A 15048-nucleotide genomic window follows, 5' to 3' on the forward strand; every position below is an offset into this window, starting at 1 on the left:
TATAACTTTTCTCTGTACTGCAGCCTTTTTTACTTTAATTTTTGATTGCTTTGAAGGACCACTGTTGATGTAATATTATCATAATGGCCCCTGTAAAGTGTAGTGGATACAACTGCTGGAAACATTTTTCGTTTTTTTTTGGGTGGTTCTTTTTCATGAGTATCAGAAAAAATTAGACATTTTTTGAAAGAAGTGCTAACCACATATACTTGGTCTTCTTTGTCCTTATACAGCGCACGTTTTCTAATTTATCCAGTGAAAGAAATACCTCGGAAACATTTAGTGAACTAGTACTTTTATCTTATAAAATAATGCAGTTACCGTTCTGTGACTGTTCTTCATTTGGAAAAATTACCCTTTCTTCTCCTTGCTCATCGATTTGAGTTGAAGTTGACGTTGTTGTTGACCTTATAAGGTTTCTTAAATTGTAAGTCTCCCTTCCAGTCATCTTTATTGTCAAAATTTGTTCTGAAATGATTCAATTTAAGTGGTGGTATTTTTTTCTCAAGTTCGGATAATATATTCTCTTTTGTAAAAGTTGTGTTCTTAATATCTGATAGATTTGTAGGATCTACAACTTGCCGAGTGGAGACACATTTCGTGTAATCAACATTACTTTTTTCAAAAGGAAATAGTCCACATTTTCTAAAACCGTTGCGTATTTTACTTTCCGTTGCAGATTTTTTAAAAACCGTACTTAGCATGGTTGCAAATGTATATTTTGTCCTTTGAAAAGTTTTCAAATTTACATGTTCTTACTATTGTCTGCCAACCAGTTTTTAAAGGTTTAAAAATTGAAACATCAGCTGGTTGAAGAATATGGCGTTGGGGAAAAGAGCAATCAGGATACCACTTGCTTCACATAATTCGCTGACTTGTTTAGTTAGATGTACCCTACGTTAATCCATGAAAAAGAGAACAGGTTGTGGTATATTTTTTTCTTTGAGATAGGGTAAAAAATGGTTGGCGATATACTCATAAAATACTTCTAAATTCATCCATCTGGAGTCTTATCGTCCCACTGCCCATTCTGGTGGTGCAGAATTAACAATATCCTTTGGTATTTTTTGAACGGATATATGACCAATGGTGGAACTGTGACACCATCGGCTGAAAAACAGGCCATAACAGTGATTTGCTCTTTTTCTGCATTAGATTTTCTCTCATAAAAGTCTTCTTCCAATTTCGTCGGCCCAAGAACTTCACCAGATTTAGGATCAATTCGGTTTCTTCTGCATTGTATATCCTATTTGGGTATTTTAGTATGTCACTGATACTTTCTTCTTTTAAATAGCTTTTAATTTCATATATATTCAGGGATTCTACAGTATTCACTGCCTTCCCTCGCTCAACCGTTTCCATCTCTCTCTGTTGTTCCATTCTTCATCGTTTAGGCCGCTCTTACTCATGGCGTCTAATTTCATTGAACCGTTTCCATCTCTCTTTGTTGTTCCATTCTCCATCGTTTAGGCCTCTCTTACTCATGGCGTCATCTAATTTCATTGAACCATTTTTCAATATCAGCTTTAGAGACGGCAGCTCTTGATTTTGTAATGGACTCTTCTCTTCGTTTTTTTATCTCAGAATGTCTACGCAGAAAAGCAGCGAACCAAGTTTTCCCATGCATCACATCTTTAAAAACAGTTGACATCGTCTTTCCGTTTCTTTCATAATTTTATACACCGTGGAGAGTAACTTTGTTTCATTAACAGGAAAGCCCTTTCTGCCCATAGACAACATCCGATTCGCTAATAATTTCTCTTCGCCTTCTGAAAGAATAGTATTAGGACCCATTTTTTGTTTAAGAAAATTTTTTCAAGTCTACGCTTTAAGGTTGTTTTAGGAACACAAAATTTTTTAGCTGTGCATTTTTTAGACATGCCTTCATTTTTACTGCTTCTATAGCAAGCCTCATTTTTTCTTTCGTCCATTTAAAAAAAAATCTTTCTTTCTTTTCTGGGTATCCATGTCTATAATAATAAGAAATTATAGGTTCCTATACATTATTTAAAGCGATAAATAGAGTGAGCATTAATAAATTATTGTATTTTAACAATGGCCACCCATAATCAAAAACGTCCAAACTGATGTTTTAAGCCAACAGGCAAAAATAAAAAGTAACAATTCAAAATTTTAAAGCGCTAAATGGGTCGAATATATTGGTGACCATTATTTGATCATTGCATTTTAGAAATGGACACCCGTGGTGACATTTATAAATTTTTAACAGAATTTTCATTCAGTAATGGTCACCCATGATTAAAAACTTCCATAATAATGTTTTTAGTAAATATGAATAAAAAATACATAGTACAAACATTTTACATGTATAACAACACAAAATAAATACGAGTATATAAATGTCAATAATAACACACCGGTACTAATTACCGGTAATTAATAAAAGACTAAATAACTTGTCGCATAGATCAAAACAAACTGATTTTCGGCGCGCCAAAGTTTGACGTACGATAGTCAGGCAAAAAAAATTTCACATTACGCCAAGTTCGTCTTTGTATTTCGGATAGTATAAGTAACAGGGTAACGTAAAAATGTGCTGTAAAATGTAATAAGAAATCAAGATAATTACGTTAATTGACTTAAGGTGACCATTACTAGCGGTGTGTCCATTACTGATGCACTTACCCTATTATAAAAGTTAAAGAGCAAATTTACTAAAAACCATACACGTTTATATATTTAATTAATTTTGGCATTATTCTTCTCGTTTGATTTAATACTCAAACACATGAATTTGTATTTTAGAATAAAGGACTAATTAATACATTAAATATTATTGCCATATTATTACCAAATAAGTCTATTGTTTTAACAAATTTACCGAAAGTCGAAACATCACCTATAGAAATATGAAAATGCTAAATGTATCTCTACAACGAATTTCTCTGCTGTTCATTCGGAAAAGTTATACAATTATCCCTTAGGAAAATATGGAAAAGTTTTTCGTTATTTTCATCATAAAAAAAGTTTTTTGCTGGAGAAATGCGAGTATAATAAAATCCTTTACTTTCAGTTCAAGATGTTTGTTTATTTTCCATTTGACTTTCAATATGTGGAAAAGGGTATTAAATGGAATTTGCAATCTGAAAAAGTTTATTTTTGTGATAAAACTTTTTTTAACATCGATGATATTTTTGAAAAATCAGGACCGTCTAAAACCAAGCTGGCTCAGTGGGTACTAGATATTTGGTACATTTTGGGAAACCACAAAATTTTATTGTAATAGTTTTATTGTAAATATTAACAAAGACATTAATTTTATATTAATATCTAAATAAAATATACTAAAACTACTTAAATAAGTAAAAATAAAATTAAAATAAATTAAAGTAACCCACATCCAAATGCAGAGCTTCAATTAAATGGAGTCCAAATTAAAAAAGTTCACAAAATTACATATTTATAATGGATCAAATAGATCCAGAGATAGAAATAAAACGAAGAATAGCAATTACTAAAACTACTTTTATGAAAATGAAGAGTTTCTTTGCAATAATCATCCCAGTTTAGAATTAATACAAAGAATGGTTATATGCTATATTTGGTCTGTACTTTTGTATGGAGCAGAAGTGTGGACAGTAAAAGTAGTGCAAGATGGTCGTAGTCAACACTGTGCCGCCCAGGTGCCAGGTGTGTCATTGTGCTGTTTAAAGAGCCTTTTAGCGGTTCAGTCAAAATGGAAACTATTCTGGAAGGTCAGGATGAGGTCGTAGCATAGCAACATCCGCACGCAATGATTTTATTTTTGGTTTCTACGTATTGAAGAAATAGACATCTAACTTCAATTGAGCTGGCAAATCACCTGAACGAAATCAAAAATGTGGATGTAAGTACATAGGTGGACGTTCGTAAACGACTTCATGAAGCGAATTTATTATCTAGCAGTGGCGGCCGGTTAGGGTCAGCAGGGTCGTCAGTAGTACCGACCCACACATTTGTAGATGTTACAGATTTTTGTTAATATTTAATTTAATCTGTATTTCGTTAATTAATTGTCGCAGGTAATAAGTTGATGTCATTTGTTTCAAAAAATATCTGTGAGATAATACAGACTAAATTTTATTCATGGTTTTTAAAAGAATTTGACCAATCTGAGCTTTAAGTTTTCTAATTAATGATCCGAAGTTCGAGTCATCCATCTGACTGTGTGAATTCTTCGACGGGATGAAATGTTATTTCGGGATGGATAAGTACTTAAGAACTTAAGTAGTGAAGTGATAGTGAGTGCACGGACTGGCTTTTCTGGTATTATATCGATTGATTTATTTTGTATTGATTTATTTTTATTTTCCAAAGTAATACTGGGATAAGGTACCGCTGCCGTTAAAAGGTTTTTTGATATATTTAAATTTTTTTTTTAAATTAAAGTATAAACACATTTAGGTAAATTAACCTAAAAAATTCAAGGTATGGGAGAAACTGTAAGTATTGTTCAATCTGATATTGTAATTTTTGCAAAATGGGTTTTCATCTACTTCATACGAAGAACAAATTGTTATTAAATATAAGGGGCGTCCTTTGCCTAAAATGTCCTGGCTTATAAATATTAGTGCGGGGGTAAGCGAAGTAAGAGATCATTTTCAGATAATTGGTACAGCAAGTACTAATGGCTTAACGGGAGTGAAATAAAAAAACAAACACTTCTGTTGGCCTTGCATTTTATTTTCGACAAATAAGGGCAATCATCAAAATCCTTGGTGTGCAGTGGCGCACCGAGGGGGGGGTTTTGGGGGTTAAACCCTCCTCAGGACCCTATTCCGATACTGTTACTTACACATTTTAAGGACTCAAAATGGGGGTAACATCATAAAAAAAATTTTGGTGACCAACCAAAACCCCCCCCCCCCCCCCAGAGGCAAATTCTAGGTGCGCTATTGGTGGTGTGAATCTGGTTACGATAATTTAAAGGAATTATTTAGGGCTTTACAGGAACATGATATTTCGAAAGATCATTTATACAGCCAGATTAAATTAGATTTATTTGGAAAACAAAATATCTATGCTTTATTAGATAATGCCCAACGTGAAAATGCTATTAAACATAACGAAATTGTAAGTTTTACGTCATTTAATTGATATTGTAATTTTTTTAGTTGTCAGGAATTATCACTTAGGGAATACGATGAATCGGAGCATTCGTTAAATCAAGGTAAATATAGAGAACTAATAAAAATGTTTAAAAAATACAATTTGGAATTTTTCTAATTTTCTTTCTGATTCGAAGACATTAAGCGGCGTATATAAAACAGTCAATAATGAATAATAGAATCAATTTGTTTAATTTTGTGTAACGTTATTGAATCTGAGATTTAGGAAACCATTTGCTTTTCGCTAAAAGTAGATGAAACTACCGATATATCATGTCATTCACAATTATTATCAATTGTTGATAAAATCAAATCAAATTAATCAAATATTTATGAAAGGTTTTTATGTTTTAAAGAAGTGAGTAAAAGCCATAAGGACGAATATATTTTTGATGTTTTAAAAGACAGATTAAAATTTTTTGATATCAAAAATAAATTGGTAGGGCAAACTTCTGGTGAATTAAATGGTCTCCAGGCAAACGTTAAAACTATTGCACCGCAATAGTCATGCGCATACAATCAATTTAGTAGCACGATACGTATAAAAAATGTCTTTTTTTAAAAGTTTAAACGGATTTGCTTCATTTTTCTCAAGCTCGCCTAAACGGACTAATATTTTAGAACACTTTGTTTCGAAAAAATTACCAACAGTTTGTCAGACGCGATGGAATTTTATATCTCGGTTAGGTTTCACTATAGCAGATTTTCGTGAACAGCTTTTGGAAGTTTTTTATTTTATTATTGAATGGGATGATTTTGAAATGTTGTTCAAAATCAGTCAACTGACATTATTTATTTCAAAAATAGAATAACAAAACTGGTGCAAAATCTCAGAGATTTTCGTAATGATAGTAATTTCCAGTATATACGCAGTGACGTTTTGGATTCGCTTGATATTTCCGAACCCCCAAAAAAAGACAAAGGCACAAATCTCGAAAAACAAATATATTTTGAAATTTTGGATACTATTATTAAGCAAATAGTGAATTTCGTATATATAGTGAATATCGTTTTTCGAATTTTGAAGATTTGCAAATTTTTGACCTCTTTGAAGATTCAAAATTTAAAAGTTACGCCAAAGAATTTCCAATATATTTATTAGACAGCTTAATTAAAAATAATCCATTCTTTAATAAAATAAAATTAGAAAATGAATTAAAAGGTTTAAATGCTGATCAAAATATTTTCGGAAGTTGGGATATGTATAATTTTATATACTGCATTTTATTAAAACAAACTTACCAAAATTAATAACTTATTGCCATTAATTCTCTCATTACCACCAATTTCTGCCTCAAATGAACGAGATTTCTCTTGTCTCAAAAGAATCAAAATGTATTGTCAAAACACCATAAAACAAGAGAAAATGTCAAGCTTGTCTCAAATGTCAATAAAAAAAAACTTTTAAAATTCCTCCAAAACTCTAATAGATTTTACGATGATTTTACGTTATAATCCATTTTGCTACTTCTAAACAGCGTAGACTAGAGTTAATCTATAAACATGTTTTGGTTCTAAATTCATAGAAAAAAAAATCTCCTATGATGATTAAAGCCTTTTTATTAGACAGTATACCTATGTGAGGAGACAAAAAAACTTTGTCGACCTTGTCTCTAAAGCCACGAGCCGCCACTGTTATCTAGAAGACCTTATGTCAACAGCTGTCAGTCGAACAGCGCAGAGCCCGATTTGCTTTTGCAAGGGAACATGAAAATTAGAATTACGCCGATTGGAGCAATGTTTTGTAAAGAATCTGGAAAAGACAAGAAAAACACCCAATGAACTATTACTGACAGAATAATCTATCGCAAAGGCTCAGTTATGGTTTATATTGGTGTAAGTTTCAATGCCCGCACTGACTAATTTCTTGTAGATGGAGGATTATTGTTAGGAGCTAAGAATATAAGAACCATTTTAAATAAGACAGGATTTGAAAAACTTAAATTTAATAGTTCAGAACTGCAAAATACCTCAATACTTAAGGAGCAAAGTGTGCAACCAGTACATCCTCCCATTATGGTATATGGATATCAAACCTGGACCCCAACAAACGCAATTATGAGTAAACTAGTTCCAACACAAGGGGCAATGAAAAGAATAATATTAGCTATATGACTATAATATCGTTCATCTCTGTATCTGGAATTACAAATAAGAACGACTGCGTAAGATCAAAAACGAAAGTCGAGGATATCGCAACAAAAATTGGCAAACTTAAACGGATCTTAACAGGTCAAACTGCAAGACAAAAGGACCAACGTTGGAATGCCACAGTAAAACCCTAGAATAACAGAGACACATAGAAGCGACATAGCGGTCCAAAAGCGTGTACCATTTTTGTATACGCATGCCCGATTCTGGTTGTATTACTGTCAAAAACACGTGCTTATTCTTTAATTCTGGTTGTTTTCGATAGTCCGTAGGCGTCTATGGTAAATACTCGACACAACAAGTGCATTTGACCATTTATATAATTTATTTATAGTTAAAAGGTTATAGTTATAGTTAAATATATAAGTTTATAGTTATAGTTTATAGTTAAAAGTTTAATTTATATTTAAAATGGCTGGATATATTTGTGCGATTCGCGGATGTTCATCTGTGACAGGAAAAGGAATAAGTTTATTTAGATTTCCTAAGAATAATAACAGGTAATTACTATTGCTTTGTAATTATTATTAGTTATTACTAATTACATAATAGTATTCGTTTGACTTTCGAACAGTAAGCCGACGCCGACGTGTCTGTCCGAGCTATAAAAAAATAAACTTTGGTCTGCCAAGGGATACCTAGTTCAAACTGAAAACATTAAATTTGGTGACAGTGCTATTTCTTTTATTGAAAGACGCAAGTCTCCGAAGGCTCAGGTCAAAAAATCAACAGATGGTGGCCAAATGTCGGCGCGCTCGAAGACAACAATACGAATATAGTATTTTTAAGAAATAAAAATATATAGAGGGTTTTATACACGGGAATATTTGATTTAAGAGCGTAGGCGCAAAATTTGGGGCAAATGTTTTTTAAATGTATTCATTTTTTCCTGAAAAAACTAATAAGTATTTTTGAAAAATTTAAACGCAGAATGAAAGACCACATTATTACTGAGGGCCAAAAGTCCCCGAAAACTTTTATAATGTTTATTTTAATAAGTTACAGGGGTGAAAAAAAAGAGAAAATTTAGTGTGATTTTTAATTTCAAATATCTCATTCAAAAAAACTTTTTGTTTATTCTAAGGGACTTTCGGCCCTCGGTAATAATGTAATCTTTCATTCTGTGTTTAAATTTTACAAAAATATTTGTTAGTTTTCTCAGGATTCCAAAAAAATGTTAAAAAGCATTGGCCTGAAATTTTGCGTCTACGCTCTTAAACGAAACAAAGAAATTACTAAAATGCTCAAACTAAAAATTGTTGGAAACATAATTAGACCGATAATTGGGAAAATCTTAAAATTCCAACAGAACAAGACTTCAAAATTGCAAAAACATGGTTGCAAATAAACAAACTTACATTAAATTATGAAAAAACTAAATAGGTACTCATCTACTTTTTGCTATATACAAAAGTTGTCTGCCAATTTTTAATTCGTTAAATATAAATAAAAAAGATCAAATATATGGATCGAAATACATAAAATATTTAGGAGTTTTAAATGGGAATTACAAATAAAAAATATTAAAACTTTATTTGTTGTATATCTCAATATTTAGTGAAACTTTTGTGACTTCATCAGGAGAAAACTGAAAATTTATTACGATTAGATATTGACAAAAGTTAAATATTTCATTACTTACAATATACTTAGAATATACTAATACCATAGAATAACAGTGCTAATACTCTTATAATTGTAAGTAATAAAGTATTATTTATAAATACAGAAAAAGTTCTTTGTTTAAAATTTGTTCTGTTAAAAATTTGTAGTGCCAAAGTGTGGATAGAAGCTTGCAGACGAGAAGATTTGTTATTCAAAATGGATTCACTTTATAATAATTATAGGATTTGTGAACTGCATTTTGAAGATAATGTTATTGTAAAAGGAAATAGAAGAAAAACATTGGCGCATGACGCAGTACCTTCAATATTTTCAAGAGCGTAGGCGCAAAATTTCGGGCCAATTCTTTTTAAATGCAATCATTTTTTTTTTCGAATCCTGAGAAAACTAACAAATATTTTTGAAAAATTTAAATACAGAATGAAAGATTACATTATTACCGAGGGCCGAAATTCCCTTAGAATAAACAAAAAGTTTTTTTGAATGAGATATTTCAAATTAAAAATCACACTAAATTTTCTCTTTTTTTTTTTCACCCCTGTAACTTATTAAAATAAACATTATAGAAGTTTTCAGGGACTTCCGGCCCTCAGTAATAATGTAGTCTTTCACTCTGCGTTTAAATTTTTCAAAAATACTTATTAGTTTTTTCAGGATTCGGAAAAAATGAATGCATTTAAAAAACATTGGCCCGAAATTTTGCGCCTACGCTCGAAGAATTTATATTGTGTGATATGCCCACTGACTATTAATTTTCTGGTTGTTAGCTGTCATTGGCGGCTTGGCCACGTAACTTCAAAGAACTGTCGCTTCTCTGTGTTGGGTTGTTCTCTGGTAAAACATTGGAGAACTTACAAAGGTCAACGATTAAGAGGAAGACCCCAGATGAGGTGGGTAGATGATAAAAAAAGAAAAGACAAAACAAATTGGAAGTATTGGAAGATAAAATGGTATTAAACTACAATTAATTGTAATAAAAATTATGTTTTTACATTTGTTTTGAAGATTTGAAATCCGGAAATTGCTTTCAAAAACTCCATAATAAAATTATAAATGATCCTAACCTGTAAATCCTTATAATTGGCAGCTAGTAAAACTACAAGAAACCTATATTGTTCAGAATGATCCAAAAAAATCAAAAACAATTTTGCCAGGCCGAAAGAATTGATTGTTACAATTTGTTACAAAAAAAAAATTGTTTAAAAAAATTTGAACAACTTTTCGCCTGAGCGACCTCTTAAACCTTATTTCGGGGTATCTCATAAATGTAATCATGCCAAAAAACGTAATGGAAATATTCTTCTGAACGAACCCGAGCTGTTCGCCTTAATTAAATAAAAAAAAATTCCATAAAAAGCAAATATTTTAACGAGTTTGTAATACTTGAATCAAATTCTAAGAGAAAGTTAGAAAATTTTTAATTATATTTTTTAAAAAAATAGTTTTGATCCTTCTATTGTATCAACTATTTTTTATAACTAATTTATACGAACACTTTAACAAGAGTATAAATATTGACTTAATCATATCTAAAATCATATCAAATTTAATTAAAATATGTTTATACTGCCATAGTTTTACTGCTGCTAAAATTTTCTCCAAAGTTGATAAATAACTTCTGACATTTGTGTCACAATTCACAACTTCATGACTTTCATATAGCACAGATAACATAAACGGCGAAAAAGGTTTTATGGAAATTAAAAAGCTTTTAATTCTGTTTATTTATTGGAGTCTTTAAGTCTCAGAGGTATATAAAAATTTTATACACCAATTGCTACTATAAAATCTGTAGCCTCCTTTAAATTTATGAGCAATAATTTTACAGTGTGTTGGAAACCTTCATTTTCATCATTTAAATATAAATTTATTTCTCTTACTTTAAATCACTTAACACTTACATTTATACATAAAAGGTTTACAAAACACCAAAAAATCCCAAAACCAGAAAAAATACAACTAAAGGAAGTTGGTGTAAAAGAGAAACTCTAACATAAAATATCCGAACACTAACGCCAATAAAATCCACAAACAATGGGAGAAACTAATAAACCCCTCGTTGTTTTATGCAAAGATATGTTAATAGAGTCGGTAAAGACAAAGATAATTGGATGAGTGACGAGATATTGAATATGATCGACAAATGGAGACAAGCCAAGAAGAATACCTTTACCCAAAGTTTATCTTACCTGTACCGATAAGAAATGACGGCATAATTTCTAAAGTTGTTCTTATATATTATAGTACTGTTTTATATGTGATTCATGCTGGGTCAAAAGATCCATTAAAATATCCCATGGACAATCAGGAAATTCTTCGCCTTCCTGGTTTTCGTTTTTCCTCTACTTTTTCATGTACTGCTAATTATTTGCAGCAACACATATCTTTTGCTGCTCCTCATGATGTGACCGAGGTATTCAATTTTGGCTATTTTTATCGTGGTTAGTAGCTCTTTCAAGACTGTCGTCCGCGTATATGATGTTATTGATACATTCTTTATTAATTCGAATTCCGATTTTAACATCCTCTACTGCTTCTTGAAAGATTTTCTTAAAGTATTTTTTGAAAGGCAGGGGTGATAGTGTATATCCCTGTCGGACTCCAGGTTTGATTTTGATATCATCGGATTCTTCTGCCTCTGTACAGACGATATTTGATTCCAGTAAAGATTGCTAATAGTTCTTGGATCACAAGTGTTTATTCCAATATTTGTTGATATCTCTATCAGCTTGTGTTTTACTGTATCGAACACTATGATAATCAATGAAGCATGCATAAATATCGAAAGAATCGAAAGAATAGAAAGAAATAAATATCGTTCAAATAGTACTTGTAAACTCTATGTACTTCTCTTTGTACTCACTGTATGCCGAAAATAAAACTGTGTACGGCTGATTTTTTCTTCACGCAGCAATATATCGTTTGATGTGTGATTTTTAAAAATAATTTTAAAATGTGGCTTATTAAGATGATGGTCCGGAAATCACTGCAGGATACGGATTTTTTCTTTTCTTTGATAGAGCAATAAACCCCGACTTCAGCCATGTTGTTGGTATTCCATCCATCCATCCAATGGCACTACAGCCCAAATCGGGCCTTGGTCTCCTTCAACAGGCTTCTCCAATCATCTCGATTTACCGCTGTTCTTTTCCATGAACGCGTTCCCAGGCAGTTCCTGGCATCCTCATCGACTTTGTCTTCCCATCTCTTTTTAGGTCTTCCAACAGGTATTTTTCCCTGCATTCTTGCATTTAATAATTTTCTGGGGATTCTAATCTCATGCATGAGGACCACGTGCCCTCCCCACCGTAATCTCTGCAGTTTAGTGTGTTGTGCTAGAGTTGGTTCGCTATATTGCTCGTATATTTCTCTATTATATCTAATTCGCCAGTTGTTGTTTTCACTTATTGGGCCCAGGATCCTACGTAATATTTTTCTTTCAAACACATCTAATGCATTGGCAGATTTCTGTGTCACCACCCATGTTTCACAACCATGACTTACTATGGGCCTGATTATTGTTTTATAGATCCGGAGTTTTGTTTTCCGGTGTACGTCTAGAGATTTGAATATGTGGCCCATCGCAAAATAGGCTTTATTTGCCAGCATAAACCTTCTATTTATTTCCGGTTCTTCTTCATTGCTTGTGACCAGATCCATTCCTAGGTATGTGAATCTATTTACATATTCTATATCGTAAATAAAGTGTTGTTGCACCGGTCTATTTGATCTGGTTTGTATGAGTAGTTTTGTTTTATTTGTATTTATTGCTAGCCCTACTGCTTCTGTACTCTGTTTCAACTCAACGTAGGTTTCTTCCGCTGCATTCACTGTTCTGCTCATTATGTTTATATTATGTATGCTGCTAATTGGGTAGACTTGTTTGTAAGTATGTTATTTCCGCTCACCGTCAACCGTCTAATTACATATTCAAGAACAAGATTAAAGAGCGTTGGAGCTAGTTCGTTGCCTTGTTTCAGTCCTTGCGTTATCGTAAACGCATCAGTGATCTGTCCCTGAATACATATCTGTGCTTCTGTTTCTGTCATTGTCATTTGCACTAGTCGTAGTAATTTTGATGGTATGTTGTTGGTATTACTCCGATTAAATATATGTCATTAAATATTTTTGTTAGGGATTGAGTACCGTCGTTGTTAAATAACTTTATGAGTTCAGCATATACATTGTCAGGTGCAGGAGCTTTACCATCTTTTGGTTGTAACATTGATTTTTCCACTTCATCTGTTGCGTTTGATAAAAGGTCATTACATATGTAGAATAGAGTTAGTTCGGACCTATTATAATCAAAGAGTTGTGGCATGTATTTGTTTTGTATGCATATTTCCTGATTTTTATCTGTGATTTATGTTCCCTGTTGATCTCGAAGTTGGCTAGCTGTGTTGGATTTCTGAAGACCAGTTGCTGGTTTAAACTTTTTATGCATGTTTAATGTATCTTGTTTTCATTTCTCTTTATACTGTGTTTTTAATCATTTTTCTTGATTATTCTTGGCCTTTCGTATTTCGGTTCTTATTTGTGTTTTAATATTTTTGTATATTCTGTTGTTGTTCTATAATTTTTTTCTTTTTTCCCTTCCTCTTTCCTTTTTTTTAAGATGTTCTTCTCTGATCTTGTTAAAGGTTACACAAATATTCTGCAATGATTTTTCTGCATTATATGTTTGCTCTATGTTACTTAGATTTTCTGAACGAATCTGCGCGACTATCTCTTTTATTTCCTTATCTTAGTCGTCTCATATTGCATTTTTGTTATCCTTTTTTGTGACATTTATTTCAAACCTATATTTAATAACAAGGAAACAAGATCTGACGATATGTCAGCAATGGGGTAACTTTTAAATAAAAGGCATCTATTACGGAGTATCTTGTTCGCCATTATGTAATCAATCTGATTCCGTATTATGTTTCCTGGTTGATCCATGTGTATTGCTGAGAGACCCAAATAGATAAACATCTTGGTGGTAGATTTAAGAATGTATTTCATAGCGTTAATTGTTCCTTCTCTACAAACGGCTTTAATCTTTCTCCCTTTTTTATTTTTCTTCCCTAGACCAAAATCCCCAATGAATTCACCACTTTATCCTTTATCAATTTTCTCATTTAAGTCACTCATAATAATAGTTATATCTACTTTTTTAATTTTTATGCCTGGTGGCAGCATACACTTGTAAAACATTTAATTTTATTAGAGTAATATTTAGTTAAATTGTTCTTAATCTTTCAAAAATAAATATAATATTTGTCACATATTGACGTAATTAAAGTGATACGATTATTTCAACCCCATACATATTTTTTGACCATCATCATTTTCTGAGTGGTATACCATATGATTGTAAACAATATAAGCACTACTATTTAGCCACTTTATTTCGCTTATGCCCATTAAACCTCTTTCAAATTTAGTAATTTCTTGAATGGTATTATGAAGTTTTTCAGCCAGTTTTTATACCCATTAAACCTCTTTTAAGTCTGGTCATTTCTTGAATGGTATTATGAAGTTTTCCAGCTTTACACATTGTCTTCACATTCCAGGTACATATTTTAATAATGAACTCTAAAGTTTTTCAGTTCTGTTACAGTAGGTTACGAAACAGAAATGAACCTCTTAAAAAACGTAGGAAGCGAAATATTAAACCAATACCTGTGACCTAAAATAACAAAAGAAAAAGCTATAGATGCTCTACAGTATATTACAGATGATGGACAAAAGAAAAGAATCCGAGGAAAAACACACCGCCGCATCTTAGCGTCTGGACCTAAAGGTAAGAAAATGTGTCAGAGAAGCTAAAAACAGAATTCTATAAGAATAGTGTGAAGAAATCTAGATATTAGAACCTAAACGCGATTCGATTACCTTTCACAAAAAGATAAAAGAAGCAACAGGCCTCTATAGATAAAAAAAGTCAGGACACTTAATATACGCTTAAGGAAATCCGATAGTTAATATTGAAGAAATAAGAACAACATGGATGAACTAGGTGGTACTATTTGAAGACTGTAGAAGTGTCACTAACACATAAATAAAAATATCTGACCAGCTATTCTAGAAGTGGAAGTAGAAGCTGCTAGCAAAAGTGTTAAAACGGGAAAAACCGCAGAGATAGACGACTTCAATGTAGAATTTTTAAAAATTATAGACAAAG

This window comes from Diabrotica undecimpunctata, chromosome 2, assembly GCF_040954645.1.
Source record: "Diabrotica undecimpunctata isolate CICGRU chromosome 2, icDiaUnde3, whole genome shotgun sequence".
Taxonomy (NCBI): domain Eukaryota; kingdom Metazoa; phylum Arthropoda; class Insecta; order Coleoptera; family Chrysomelidae; genus Diabrotica; species Diabrotica undecimpunctata.